Raw genomic sequence first — 12,885 nt, 5'->3', positions numbered from 1 at the left:
CATTTTCCTAATTACTACTGATGTTGAGCATCTTTTCACATGCCTGTTGGCTCTTTGTAGATCTTCTTTGGAGAAATGTCTATTCAAGTTCCTTGCCATTTTGAATTGGTTGTTTGCTTTTTGTTGTTGTTGAGTTTTAGGAGTTCTTTATATATTCTGGATATTAATCCTTATCAGATATGTGATTTGCAAATATGTTCTCCCATTCTTTGGGTTGCCCTTACTTTATTGATAGTGTCCTTTAATACACAAAATTTTAAGATTTTCATGAAGTCCAGTTTGTCTGTTTTTTCCTTTCTGCCTGTGATTTCCATGTCGTATCTAAGAAATCATTGCCAAATCCAATGTTATGAAGATTTCCCGCTAGAAATCTAACAGGTTTATAGTTATTTTGAGTAATTTTTGTATATTAGAGGACTAGGTATTAGGAAAGGGTCCAACTTCATTCTTTTGGATGTGGATATCCAATTTCCCCAGCACTATTTGTTGACTGTCATTTCCCATGAATGGTCTTTGACACTTTTATTGAAAGTTATCTGACCATATATGTGAAAGTTTATTTCTGGGATTTCTGTTCCATTCCATTGGTTGACATGTCTGTCTTTATGCCAATACCACACTATTTGGTTACCATAGCTTTGTAGTAAATTTAGAAATCTGGAAGCATGAGTCCTCTAACTTTGTTCTTCCTTTTCATGATTGTTTTGGCTATTCAGGGTCCCTTGCGATTCCATATCAATTTTAGATTTTTCAATTTATGCAAAAAAACAAAAAAAAAGTCATTGGGATTTTGACAGGGATTGCATTGAATCTAGATGCATTAACATCTTAACATCTTCCAATCCATGAACAGGGGATGTCTTTCTATCTGTGTCTTTCAGCAATGTTTTGTAGTTTTTACTGTATGAATCTTTCATTTCCTTGGTTAAGTTTATACCTAAGTATATTTTTTTCTTTTTGATGCCAGATAAATGGAATTATTTTCTTAATTTCATTTTCAGAATATTCGTTGCAAGTGTATAAAAATGCAATTGGTGTTTGCGTGTTGATACTGTACTTTGCTGTTTTACTAAAATCTTTTATTATCAGTAATCATCTTTTGTGTGCAGATTCTTTAGGATTTTTTATATATAGTACCATGTTATCAGAGAGTATAGTTTTATTTCTTCCTTTCCAATTTTGATTCCCTTTATTTCTCTTAATTGCCTAGTTGTACTGCCTAGAATTTCCAGTACAGTGTTGAATAACAGTGGCAAAAGCAGGCATCCTTTTCTGGTTCCTGATCTTAGTGGGAAGTTTTCAGCCTTTGACTATTGAGTACTATTATGTAGATTGGTATATAAATGCTCTTTATCATGTTGAGTAAGTTTCCTTTTATTCTTAGTTTGGTGAATGTTTTTATTATGGAAGGGCATTGAATTGTGTCAAATGATTTTTGTGTCAATTGAAATGATCAGGTGGTTTCTTACCTTCATTCTATTAATGTGGTATATGACATCAGTCAATTTTCTTTTGCTGAACCATGACTGCATTCCTGGGATAAATTCCACTTGGTCATGGTATATAATCTTCTTAGATTTAGTTTGCTGGTATTTTTAAGGATTTTTACATCTGTACTCATAGGGCATATTAGACTACATTTTTCTTTTCTTGAAGTGTCTTTGTTTAGGTTTTTTATCGGGGAAGACTGGGCTCATAGAATGAATTATGAAGTATTACATCTTCTTTTATTTTGGTGAGTAATTTATAAAGGATTTATGTTAATTCTTCCTTAAATGTTGGGTGCAATTCTCCAGGGAAGGCCTTTGGTCCTGGACTTCTGTTTTTTGGGAGATTTTTGATTACTGATTCGTTCTGTTTACTTGTTATATGACCATTCAGATTTTTTATCTCTTCTTGGTTCTGTTTTGGCAATGTGTGGATTTCTAGAAATGTGTCTGTTTCATCTAGTTTTGTCTAATTTGTTGGTGTACATTTATTCATAGTATTCTCATAATCCTTTTTCTTTCTGTAAGTTTTGTAGTAATGTTCTCACATTCATTCTGAAATTTGATGATTTGCGTCATTTTTTCTTCGTCTAGGTAAAGTTTGTCAACTTTATTTAACTTTTCAAAGAACCAACTTTTGATTTCATTGATTCTTATGGTTATTCTAATTCTCCACTCTAGCATTCATTATTCCCTTTCTTCTGCTAGCTTTGGGTTTGGTTTGCTTCTGTTTGATGTTACTTAAGATGTAAAGTTAGGCTATTGATTTGAGATCTTTTATTTTTAAGTAGGCATTTACAACTATAAATTTTCTGTCACATACTGCTTTGACTGCATCTCATCAGTTTTGGTATGTTGCATTTTGTTTTTATCTTAAAATATTTTCTGATTTTCCTTGTGATTTCTTCTTGGACCCATTGGTTGTTTAAAACTGTGTTGTTATTCTTGCTATTTAATTTCCAGAGTCCTTAGATAGCTGCTATATATATTCTGTTGAGAATTTATAGTTGCATTCAGTGGGAGACACAAAGTAGAACGTGCTTATTCCATCTTCTTTGGAATTGGACCCTTCTTTTTCTGTTTAGCAATTTACTATAATTACTATATGAGTGGGCGTAAGTCTACCACCTTGGTATTTTGTTTTTTCTTTCAGCACTTAAAGAAGTCATTCCCCCATAATGATTTTTGACATCTTTCTGGCCTCAACTATTTCTAATGAGAATTCTTCTATCATTTGTACAGTTGTTCTCCACTAGAAACTCTTCTGTATTCTCTAGAAGACTATAATTAGATGAGCCAAAATCCAAGCAGCGGGAGGAATACATGATACCAAGTGACATCATGAAGTACAAAACCATGGTGCTGAAGAAAAAATAATAGTTAACTGAGGGGAGGAGAGGACCCCTTTCTAAAGACATGGGACTAGAGTTGAATTTTAAGGACAAAGCAGGTGGACACCAGGAAGTAACAGGCAAGGGAACTGATTATTCACTCATGAGAAGGATGAGCTTGGGAGTTTGTGTGAAGTTGTCCTGACAGATACAGAACCCATAAGGAGAGACTCACAATTTCTCTCTCAATCCCTCAGGGGTGAGATCCCTACAAGGCTTTCAGGGACAGAGTTTATACTTTAAGGTTTATAACACAAGGAAACTCAAGTAGAAATTTGAACCCTAGGATCCTATAGCCCAGAGCCTTGTCAACCTTGCCTTCCTCCTCCACATTGTCTACTTCTAATCCCTCCTTCCCTACATAACTTTCATGGGAACTCTTGAAACTGGTTTCTTGGTAAACTGAAAAAAAGTATCCAAAAGAAACCCACAGGTCTCCAGTGAACCCTTCTGGAATCCCTGTTGTGACTCTGAAGCTCCAAAATCTGGCACCAGATGGTAGATTTCAGAACAGTTTGCCTCTGGATCAGTGCTCCTTTGGGTCCTCCTCAGACTTTCAGGGAATGTGGCAGCAGTGAGAAGTGCCCTCACAGACCCATTGCCTTTACATTCCTGGGACCTGCAACTGGCCTAAAGGAGTACTTCAGGGAGGTTTAAACAAATTAGGCGTCATTACAGCAACAATCTACCACATCCAGTATTATCCACCCGTCTTGAGGCCTGCTGAAGATCATCTCTCTTCCTTTGGGGTTACTAAGAAAGATCCTTCTTCCTTCCTATGATCAGTGTGGTATAAGTGTATGAGCCATTCTGTAACCATGAGGAGAGAACTTGTGGAGTAGGGCTAGGGTGGAATGGGGCTAGGCATCAAGGAGAGAGTAAGAACTAAAACAGAGCAGATGTAATAGTTAATTTTATATGTCAACTTGGCTGGGCATTGGCACCCAAATATGTTTTCCAACATTATTCTAAATATTTCTGTGGGGGCATTTTGGGATGAGGTTAACATTTAAACTGGTAGACTGAGGAGCGCCTGGGTGGCTCAGTTAAGCGTCCAACTTCAGTTCAGGTCATGATCACATGGTTCATGGGTTTGAGCCCCACTTGGGGCTCTGTGCTGACAGCTCGGAGCCTGGAGCCTGCTTCGAATTCTGTATCTCCCTCTCTCTCTCTGTCCCTCCCCTGCTCACACTCTGTCTCTCTCTCAAAAATAAATAAATATTAAAAAAAATTTTAAACTCATAGACTGAGTAAAGCAGATCACCTTCCATAATGTAGGTGGGCCTCATCCTATAAATGAAGGTCTGAATAAAAAAGACTGACCTCTCCTGATCAAGAGGGAATTCTGCAACATCAGCTTCTTTCTGTGTCACCAGCCTAATAGCCTTCATACTTGAACACCACTTTGACTCTTTCCTGGGTATTTAGCATAATGGCCTTTGGACTTAGACTGTAGTGTTGGCTTTTCTCTGGGTCTGCAGATTTTAGACTTGCCAGCTTCCATAAACATGTGAGCCAATTCCTTAAAATAAATATCTATATGCATATACATCCTGCTGATTCTATTTCTTTGGAGTACCCTAATACACCCCCTCAGATCATTTTGTACCACTCTGCACACACACATCAATTTCAACCAGCTTTCACTTCCAAATGCCTGCACCAGTGGTTCTTGTTTGGAGAACCATCCTTGCTTGGCCAATTAGAATGGCTTTGCCTGTATGTGCAGAGAGTTAAATGTGTCTGTGCCTTTTCATCCCACTGGATGACCCTTAACCAGTGAAAATCATGAATGAGAGAGTGCAAGTCCATCTCCCATCCTTCTGGTCGAGACAACTCTGATATATAATTTATACTCCAGAACTCCGCTATGGGATCAGGCTGAAACAGTCCTCTGCAGATGTCCCTAATATTGCATCTTCCTTGGCTCTCATCTTTTCCCTATCTCACTTCCCAACTTCTTTATCAGTTCCCCTGTAATATGTCCTATACCCAGTCCCAATGTGGTGGCATATAGGTTTTTCCCACACTTTGAACAATTCTGTAACACCAGGTGAGTATCCTATAATTCAAATAAATTCTGACATTATCTACCCAAAATAGCATCAGATACCACAGATTAAGGAATCAGACCCACAAGACTTCTCTCCATTTCAGATACCAATCGTAAGCCCAGGTTGTTACCTGTGCTTCTGACCAACTGGCTACAGATTGGAAGTTCCTACAAACCCCACGCCCACCCTGCCTTGGACTTCAGATGCCAATTGCAAGTCCAGGTCTTACCTGTACTTCTGACTGACTAGATATAAATCAGAGATTCCCATGACCCCCTCCTTGGGTTCAATTAATTTGTTACAGAGGCTCACAGAATTCAGGAAACCTTTACTCACTAAATTACTGATTTATTACAAAGGATATTAAAGGGTAAAAACAACAGCCAGATGAAGAGATACATAGAGTGAAGTCCCAAACAAATGAACTTATGTCCTTCTGGAGTTTGGGGCCTGCATGTTGGCATATGGAAGCATTCTGGTTCCCTAAACTGGAAGCTCTCTGAACTTCTTCCTTTTGGGCTTTTCTGGAGGCTTCATTACATAGACATGATTAATGCAATTATTGGTCACTGGTGATTGATTGAACCTCCAGCCTCTCTCCCCTCTGTGAAAATCAGGAGGTGGGACTGAAAGTTCCAAACCTCTATTCATGGTTGGTTCCCCTGGCAACTAGCCCCCATCTGCAGGTGCTTTCCAAAAGTCATCTTATTAACATAATCTTATTTGTGATGGACAGGAGCTTGTTATGAATAACAAGACATCCATTACACCTTTCTGGCTCTGAAGTGATTTCAGGAACTGAGGACAAGAGGACAAATATTATAACAAAAGATGTTTCCAGTTTTCTTATTGCTCAGAAAATACCAAGGGTTTTTGGGGAGCTGTGAGTTGTAAGCCAAGAACCATAGATGAAAACATATCTTAGATAAATTTGGTCATCTAAATGATGAAATAAATATTTCTTATAAATCACAATATTGCACCCTGGGAACACTTTCTTTTTTTTAATTGTTTTTTAATATGAAATTTACTGTAAAATTGGTTTCCATGCAACACCCAGTGCTCATCCCAAAAGGTGCCCTCCTCAATGCCCATCACCCACTTTCCCCTCCCTCCCACCCCCCACCAACCCTCAGTTTATTCTCAGCTTTTAAGAGTCTCTTATGTTTTGGCTCCCCCCCTAACTTATTTTTCCTTCCCCTCCCCCATGGTCTTCTGTTAAGTTTCTCAGGATCCACATAAGAGTGAAAACATATGGTATCTGTCTTTCTCTGTATGACTTATTTCACTTAGCATAATACGCTCCAGTTCCATCCACATTGCTACAAAAGGCTATATTTCATTCTTTCTCATTGCCAAGTAGTATTCCATCCTGTATATAAACCACAATTTCTTTATCCATTCATCAGTTGATGGACATTTAGGCTCTTTCCATAATTTAGCTATTGTTGAAAGTGCTGCTATAAACATTGGGGTACAAGTGCCCCTATGCATCAGCACTCCTGTATCCCTTGGGTAAATTCCTAGCAGTGCTATTGCTGGGTCATAGGGTAGATCTATTTCTAATTTTCTGAGGAACCCCCACACTGTTTTCCAGAGCGGCTACACCAGTTTGCATTCCCACCAACAGTACAAGAGGGTTCCTGTTTCTCCACATCCTCACCAGCATCTATAGTCTCCTGATTTGTTCATTTTAGCCACTCTGACTGGCATGAGGTGATATCTCAGTGTGGTTTTGATTTGTATTTCCCTGATGAGGAGTGACGTTGGGCATCTTTTCATGTGCCTATTGGCCATCTGGATGTCTTCTTTAGAGAAGTGTCTATTCATGTCTTCTGCCCATTTCTTCACCAGATTATTTGTTTTTTGGGTGTGGAGTTTGGTGAGTTCTTTGTAGATTTTGGATACTAGCCCTTTGTCTGTTATGTCATTTGCAAATATCTTTTCCTATTCCGTCAGTTGCCTTTTAGTTTTGTTGTTTCCTTTGCAGTGCAGAAGCTTTTTATCTGCATGAGGTCCCAATAGTTCATTTTTGGTTTTAATTCCCTTGCCTTTGGGGATGTGTCAAGTAAGAAATTGCTGCAGCTGAGGTCAGAGAGGTTTTTTCCTGCTTTCTCCTCTAGGGTTTTGATGGTTTCCTGTCTCACATTCAGGTCCTTTATCCATTTTGAGTTTATTTTTGTGAATGGTGTGAGAAAGTGGTCTAGTTTCATCCTTCTGCATGTTGCTGTCCAGTTCTCCCAGCACCATTTGTTAAAGGGACTTTTTTCCACTGGATAGTCTTTCCTGCTTTGTCAAAGACTAGTTGGCCATACTTTTGTGGGCCCAATTCTGGAGTCTATATTCCATAGGTCTATGTGTCTGTTTTTGTGCCAATACCATGCTGTCTTGATGATTACAGCTTTGTAGTAGAGACTAAAGTCTGGGATTGTGATGCCTCCCGCTTTGGTCTTCTTCTTCAATATTACTTTGGCTATTCAGGGTCTTTTGTGGTTCCATACAAATTTTAGGATTGCTTGTTCTAGCTTTGAGAATGCTAGTGCAATTTTGATTGGGATTGCACAGATTGTGTAGATTGCTTTGGGTAGTATTGACATTTTAACAATATTTTTTCTTCCAATCCAGGAGCACAAAATGTTTTTCCGTTTCTTTGTATCTTCTTCAATTTCCTTCATAAGCTTTCTATAGTTTTCAGCATACAGACCTTTCATATCTTTGGTTAGGTTTATTCCTAGGTATTTTATGATTCTTAGTGCAATTGTAAATGGGATCAGTTTCTTTATTTGTCTTTCTGTTGCTTCATTATTAGTGTATAAGAATGAAACTGATTTCTGTGCATTGATTTTGTATCTTGCGACTTTGCTGAATTCATGTATCAGTTCTAGCAGACTTTCGGTGGAGTCTGTCAGGTTTTCCATGTATAATATCATGTCATCTGCAAAAAGTGAAAGCTTGACCTCATCTTTGCCAATTCTGATGCCTTTGATTTCCTTTGGTTGTCTGATTGCTGATGCTAGAACTTCCAACACTATGTTAAACAACAGCAGTGAGAGTCGACATCCCTGTCATGTTCCTGATCTCAGGGGGAAAGTTCTCAGTTTTCCCCATTGAGGATGATATTAGCTGTGGGCTTTTCATAAATGGCTTTTATATTTACATATGTTCCTTCTTTCTGGGAACACTTTTTTTTTTTAATTTTTTTTTTCAACGTTTATTTATTTTTGGGACAGAGAGAGACAGAGCATGAACGGGGGAGGGGCAGAGAGAGAGGGAGACACAGAATCCGAAACAGGCTCCAGGCTCTGAGCCATCAGCCCAGAGCCTGACGTGGGGCTCGAACTCCCGGACCGCGAGATCGTGACCTGGCTGAAGTCGGACGCTTAACCAACTGCACCACCCAGGCGCCCCTGGGAACACTTTCTTAAGTGATTTTCAAAATAATCCTCAACTCAGGGTCTTTTCTAGGGAATCTGCATACACACACATACACACACACACACACACACACACACGACTTATTTACTTATGTGTGCAAAAAAAATGTGTGAAAAGAAATATACCAAAGTAGCAAAAATTATTACTTCTGTGGAATGAATTGGGAGAGGAAGTGGATAGGGTGAGGACTTACTTTTTCTATTACACATTTATATTTTTTAATTATTTTATTGCAGTGAGCATGAATTAAGTTTGAAATGTAAAAAATAAATTCAAGATAGGGAACAGTGGGTGGAACATATACTCCCACTCCCCCAACTATCCACAGGAATGCACCTAAAACAGTTTCTGGCACAAAATAAATGCCAAGAGATGTTTGTTAAATGAAGAAAGGAAAAACAAAAAGGGATAGTGAGGAACTCTGTCTACAAGGCCTAACTCCAACACTGCAGGAGCTTGTGTTTTCCTTCGCCTTGTTTTTCTGTTTCTTCCTTTTTATTTTTTTAATGTTTTTATTTATTTTTGAGAGACAGAGAGAGACAGAGCACAAGTGGGGGAGGGTCAGAGAGAAAGGGAGACACAGATTCTGAATCAGGCTCCAGGCTCTGAGTGGTCAGCACAGAGCCCGACATGGGGCTCAAACACATGAACTGTGAGATCATGACCTGAGCTGAAGCTGGATGCTTATCCAACTGAGCCACCCAGGCACCCGAATCCATTTCTTCCTTTTTAAAAAAGTTGTGTAGAGGGGCGCCTGGGTGGCGCAGTCGGTTAAGCGTCCGACTTCAGCCAGGTCACGATCTCGCGGTCCGGGAGTTCGAGCCCCACGTCAGGCTCTGGGCTGATGGCTCGGAGCCTGGAGCCAGTTTCCGATTCTGTGTCTCCCTCTCTCTCTGCCCCTCCCCCGTTCATGCTCTGTCTCTCTCTGTCCCAAAAATAAATAAACGTTGAAAAAAAATTAAAAAAAAAAAAAAGTTGTGTAGAATAGCAAAGGACTTTGAAAATGCCATTGTTCTGGTAATATTAAGAACCACACAAGTACAAAATAAGTGCAGCAATTAGCAAACTATTATCCACTTGCATAACAGGGTACTGGAGATTTATGAGGATGAAAAAGAAAGCCAGATGAGGCAGGGAAGTAACCCAAAAAAAAGATAAAACAAGGGGGCCTTAGAAGAAAAGCAAGGTCCCTAGGCTGAGAAGAACATTTAGCTTAGGGATTCTAGGCTGCCATTCTCTCCTTTCTCATCCAGATCTGGCCATTTAATTCAACTGAATAAATTTACTGAAAAGTGATCAGGCCCATGTTGCTTCCTTTTGCTACTGTTCTAAGCCCATCACATTTAGTATGGATAAGATTCAGAAAGGAAAACAGGAATAGAGAACAAAAGAGCAAGAAATTGTTAGTATGCCTGTCCCAAAAAACTGCCTGAACAAAATGGTTCCCTAATGACAAGCTCTCCATCAAGATAAATAAACTAGTGCTCACGTCACCAGCACATATACTAAAATTGGAACAATACAGAGAATTAGCATGGACCCTGCAAAAGGATGACAAGCACATGTGTGAAACATTCCATATTTTTGTATTTGAAAGTTGCCAACAGAGTACATCTTCATAGGTTTCATCACAAGAAAAAATAGTTTTCGTTGGGGCGCCTAGGTGGCGCAGTTGGTTAAGCGTCCGACTTCAGGCCAGGTCACGATCTCGCGGTCCGTGAGTTCGAGCCCTGCGTCAGGCTCTGGGCTGATGGCTCAGAGCCTGGAGCCTGTTTCAGATTCTGTGTCTCCCTCTCTCTCTGCCCCTCCCCCGTTCATGCTCTGTCTCTCTCTGTCCCAAAAATAAATAAAAACGTTGAGAAAAAAAAATTAAAAAAAAAAAAAAGAAAAAATAATTTTCGTAACTATATATGGTGATGGACGTTAACAAGATTACTGTGGCAATCGCTGTGCAATACATACAAATATCTAACCATTATGTTGTACATTTGAAACTAACAATGTTATATGTCAATTATATCTCAATAAAAAATGATAAACCAAAGGACACAAAAAAGCTTTGAAAATGAGGTCGCAAATGATCACTGCTATGTTTCCTGCCTTATATCTGAAATTCCCCAGTGAAATGCCTTCTTAAATTAATCTGTTCATCAGCTGTACCTCAAACTCAATATGTCCTAAAGTGAACTCCCCACACCAGGCCGGAAAACCTTCTCCAGCCCTCTTATGTTTTTCTGTCAATGAAGAAACCAAACCCACAGCTGCCCAAAGGGAATTCTGAGAATTCAGAATTTGTTTTTGACATCTCTCTTCCTTACTTCCTACATCAATCAATTGCTAAGTCCTATGTATTCTATTTCCCAAAATATCTGGCAGTAGTATTAGGAACCACATATGTACAAAATAAATGCAGCGTCTATCTACCTCTCTCTATTCCCAGTGCTGCTTCAGGCCACCAACACACCTCTTCCCAAGATGAAGTCAACAGCCTGAGGGTTCTCCCTGTCTTTTCTAATCCATTCTGATCCACAGCAATTATCTCCCTAAAACACATATCAAGTCACTCTCCAGCTTAAAATTATTCGATGATTTTTATGATAAAGTCCAAACTCCTCAACTTTTTTAAGGCTACAGTGATGGCTATGTCCCTCCCCAGCCTCATTCATCCCTTACTTCACCTCTACACAGTTTTCTGAACTTCCCGTTCTTTGAACTCAGAGAACGTTTTGCCTAAAATACCTTTTCCTTCCTTTATTCTTTTGGCTCTCTCTGATACACCCTCCGTGTCCCAGCTCCGTTGTCATTTGCACAGCTCAGGGAAGCCGATTTGTGACACCCAGAATTCTGTGGTTAGGGCGATTTGTGTCTTCTGAGAAAGCAGTCCTGGAAGAGGCCCAAGAAACTCCTGTTGCGGACAAGTTAAAACGCCGGAGATCCTGGAGCGCTCACCTGTCGCTATGCAAGCATTTGGGTCCTTCACATCCACCTTAGGCAGGGACAGGGCACCGCATTACCGGGAGACTAGAACCGGTAGGCCGAAAGCTTGGTTCCGTGTGAGACCCCGCCTCTCACCCTGCGTCGGGGGGAGGGAGGGAGCGGGAGTAGGCAGGCAGTGAGTGGTCCGGGGCGGAGTGCCCCTGCTCAGTGGCGTCCAGTGGTAGGACGTCTGTAGGTTTACTCTGTGGTGTAGACGCGGAAAGTTTCTGGCTGCAACGAGAACGTAGCTCACGTGAGTCAGAGGCACAGGGGCTGGGGGGGGGGGGGGGGGGGGGGGGGGGGGGGGGGGGGGGGGGGGCGGGGAGGGGCCTTCAGAGCATCCAGATCCTTTAAATCTACCTGTCGCGGCTTTGAGCCCTTTGCAGCTCGGCCTTTGCTAGGAGACGGATACCTTACAGTCTGTTAAATTGCTATTTATAAAATGCACTGGAAAGTTTAGAAGAAATTGGGCGTCATTTAAAAAAGATTATTAGTGCTTAGTAAAGCACTAATTGAACATTTGTTATTGTCAGTGAAGCAGTCTAGGAATTACTCCGTTCCTAAGTAATTTTACACAGAATTCTAAAGAATTGTGGGAGATAATTTTATCTGAGCCACAAAGAGCTTCCACCAGATGAGGACTGGTGAGAATTGCAACATTAAATCCAACTCGAAACGATCTCTTTGTAGGAAGAAACTAATATGAAAATCGTGGGTATACTTAATGGTAGTAATTTTAATTTCCTTTTTCATCTACTCATTGATAATCTTGTCAGAAATGGGCACCAGTTACCATGTCTTCTGTGTAGCCATCTATGTCAGGTTGTAGGAGAAATCAAAGACAATTGTCCCTGCCCTTTGGAAGTCTGCACACTCTTAGGTGTTTTGGAGTCATCAAAACAAAATTAGTGCATTCCAGGCCTCTCTCCTGAGAGTGGCACTTCGGGAGGCGCCATCTAGTTCTGGATAAACATTGGCTGATAATTGCCTTGAGTTAGTCCTTGTGAAAAAGTATTATAACGAATCAGTGTTTAGCATGTGTGAGTGTAGCATGGATCTGAGTCTGCACTGTTCTAACTAAAGGGTCCCTTGTTCCTAACTTCTCTAGATAAGAATTTAAGCCATTATATCAAAGTTTACCTTAGATGAACTTTAGGAAAGGTGATTTTTTTCTAGTGTATGACTGCAAGAGCTTTTCTGAAGAGTTTCTGTATCAGAAATTAGCAGGGATGCTTGTTAAAAATGCAGAATCTGGGTGCCCCACCTCAAACCCACTAAGTCACGTTCTCTGATGGCTTATGGCCCAACAACTCTGTAAAATGCACATCGGTACTTGCATTTTTACAAAGCATCTACTCCGTTATAGAAAGCATCCATACTCTGTATCTTGTCCTGTTAGCCTCTGGTTTATTCTTCCCTCTCCAACATTACCTTATTCCACTCTCCTCCATGTCTGCTAAGCTGCAGCCACACTAGTCCCTTTCAATTCTTTGACCCCCACCCCAGCTGCAGGACCCTGGCTCTTCCATGTAGAAGCCTCTA

At 40.2% G+C, this 12,885-nt stretch overlaps 1 non-coding gene across 1 annotated transcript; it reads left to right on the top strand.

Annotated features, from left to right (window-relative positions):
* The first annotated feature begins 9,848 nt into the window (after window positions 1-9,848).
* Window positions 9,849-9,953, top strand: LOC122475556. The gene has a single exon (XR_006295238.1). It is a non-coding gene; the product is annotated as a U6 spliceosomal RNA (small nuclear RNA).
* Window positions 9,954-12,885: the final 2,932 nt, after the last annotated feature.

This window comes from Prionailurus bengalensis, chromosome D4, assembly GCF_016509475.1.
Source record: "Prionailurus bengalensis isolate Pbe53 chromosome D4, Fcat_Pben_1.1_paternal_pri, whole genome shotgun sequence".
Lineage (NCBI taxonomy): Eukaryota > Metazoa > Chordata > Mammalia > Carnivora > Felidae > Prionailurus > Prionailurus bengalensis.
Note: the sequence above shows the minus strand (reverse complement) of the source record. Positions and strands in the feature narration are given on the sequence as shown.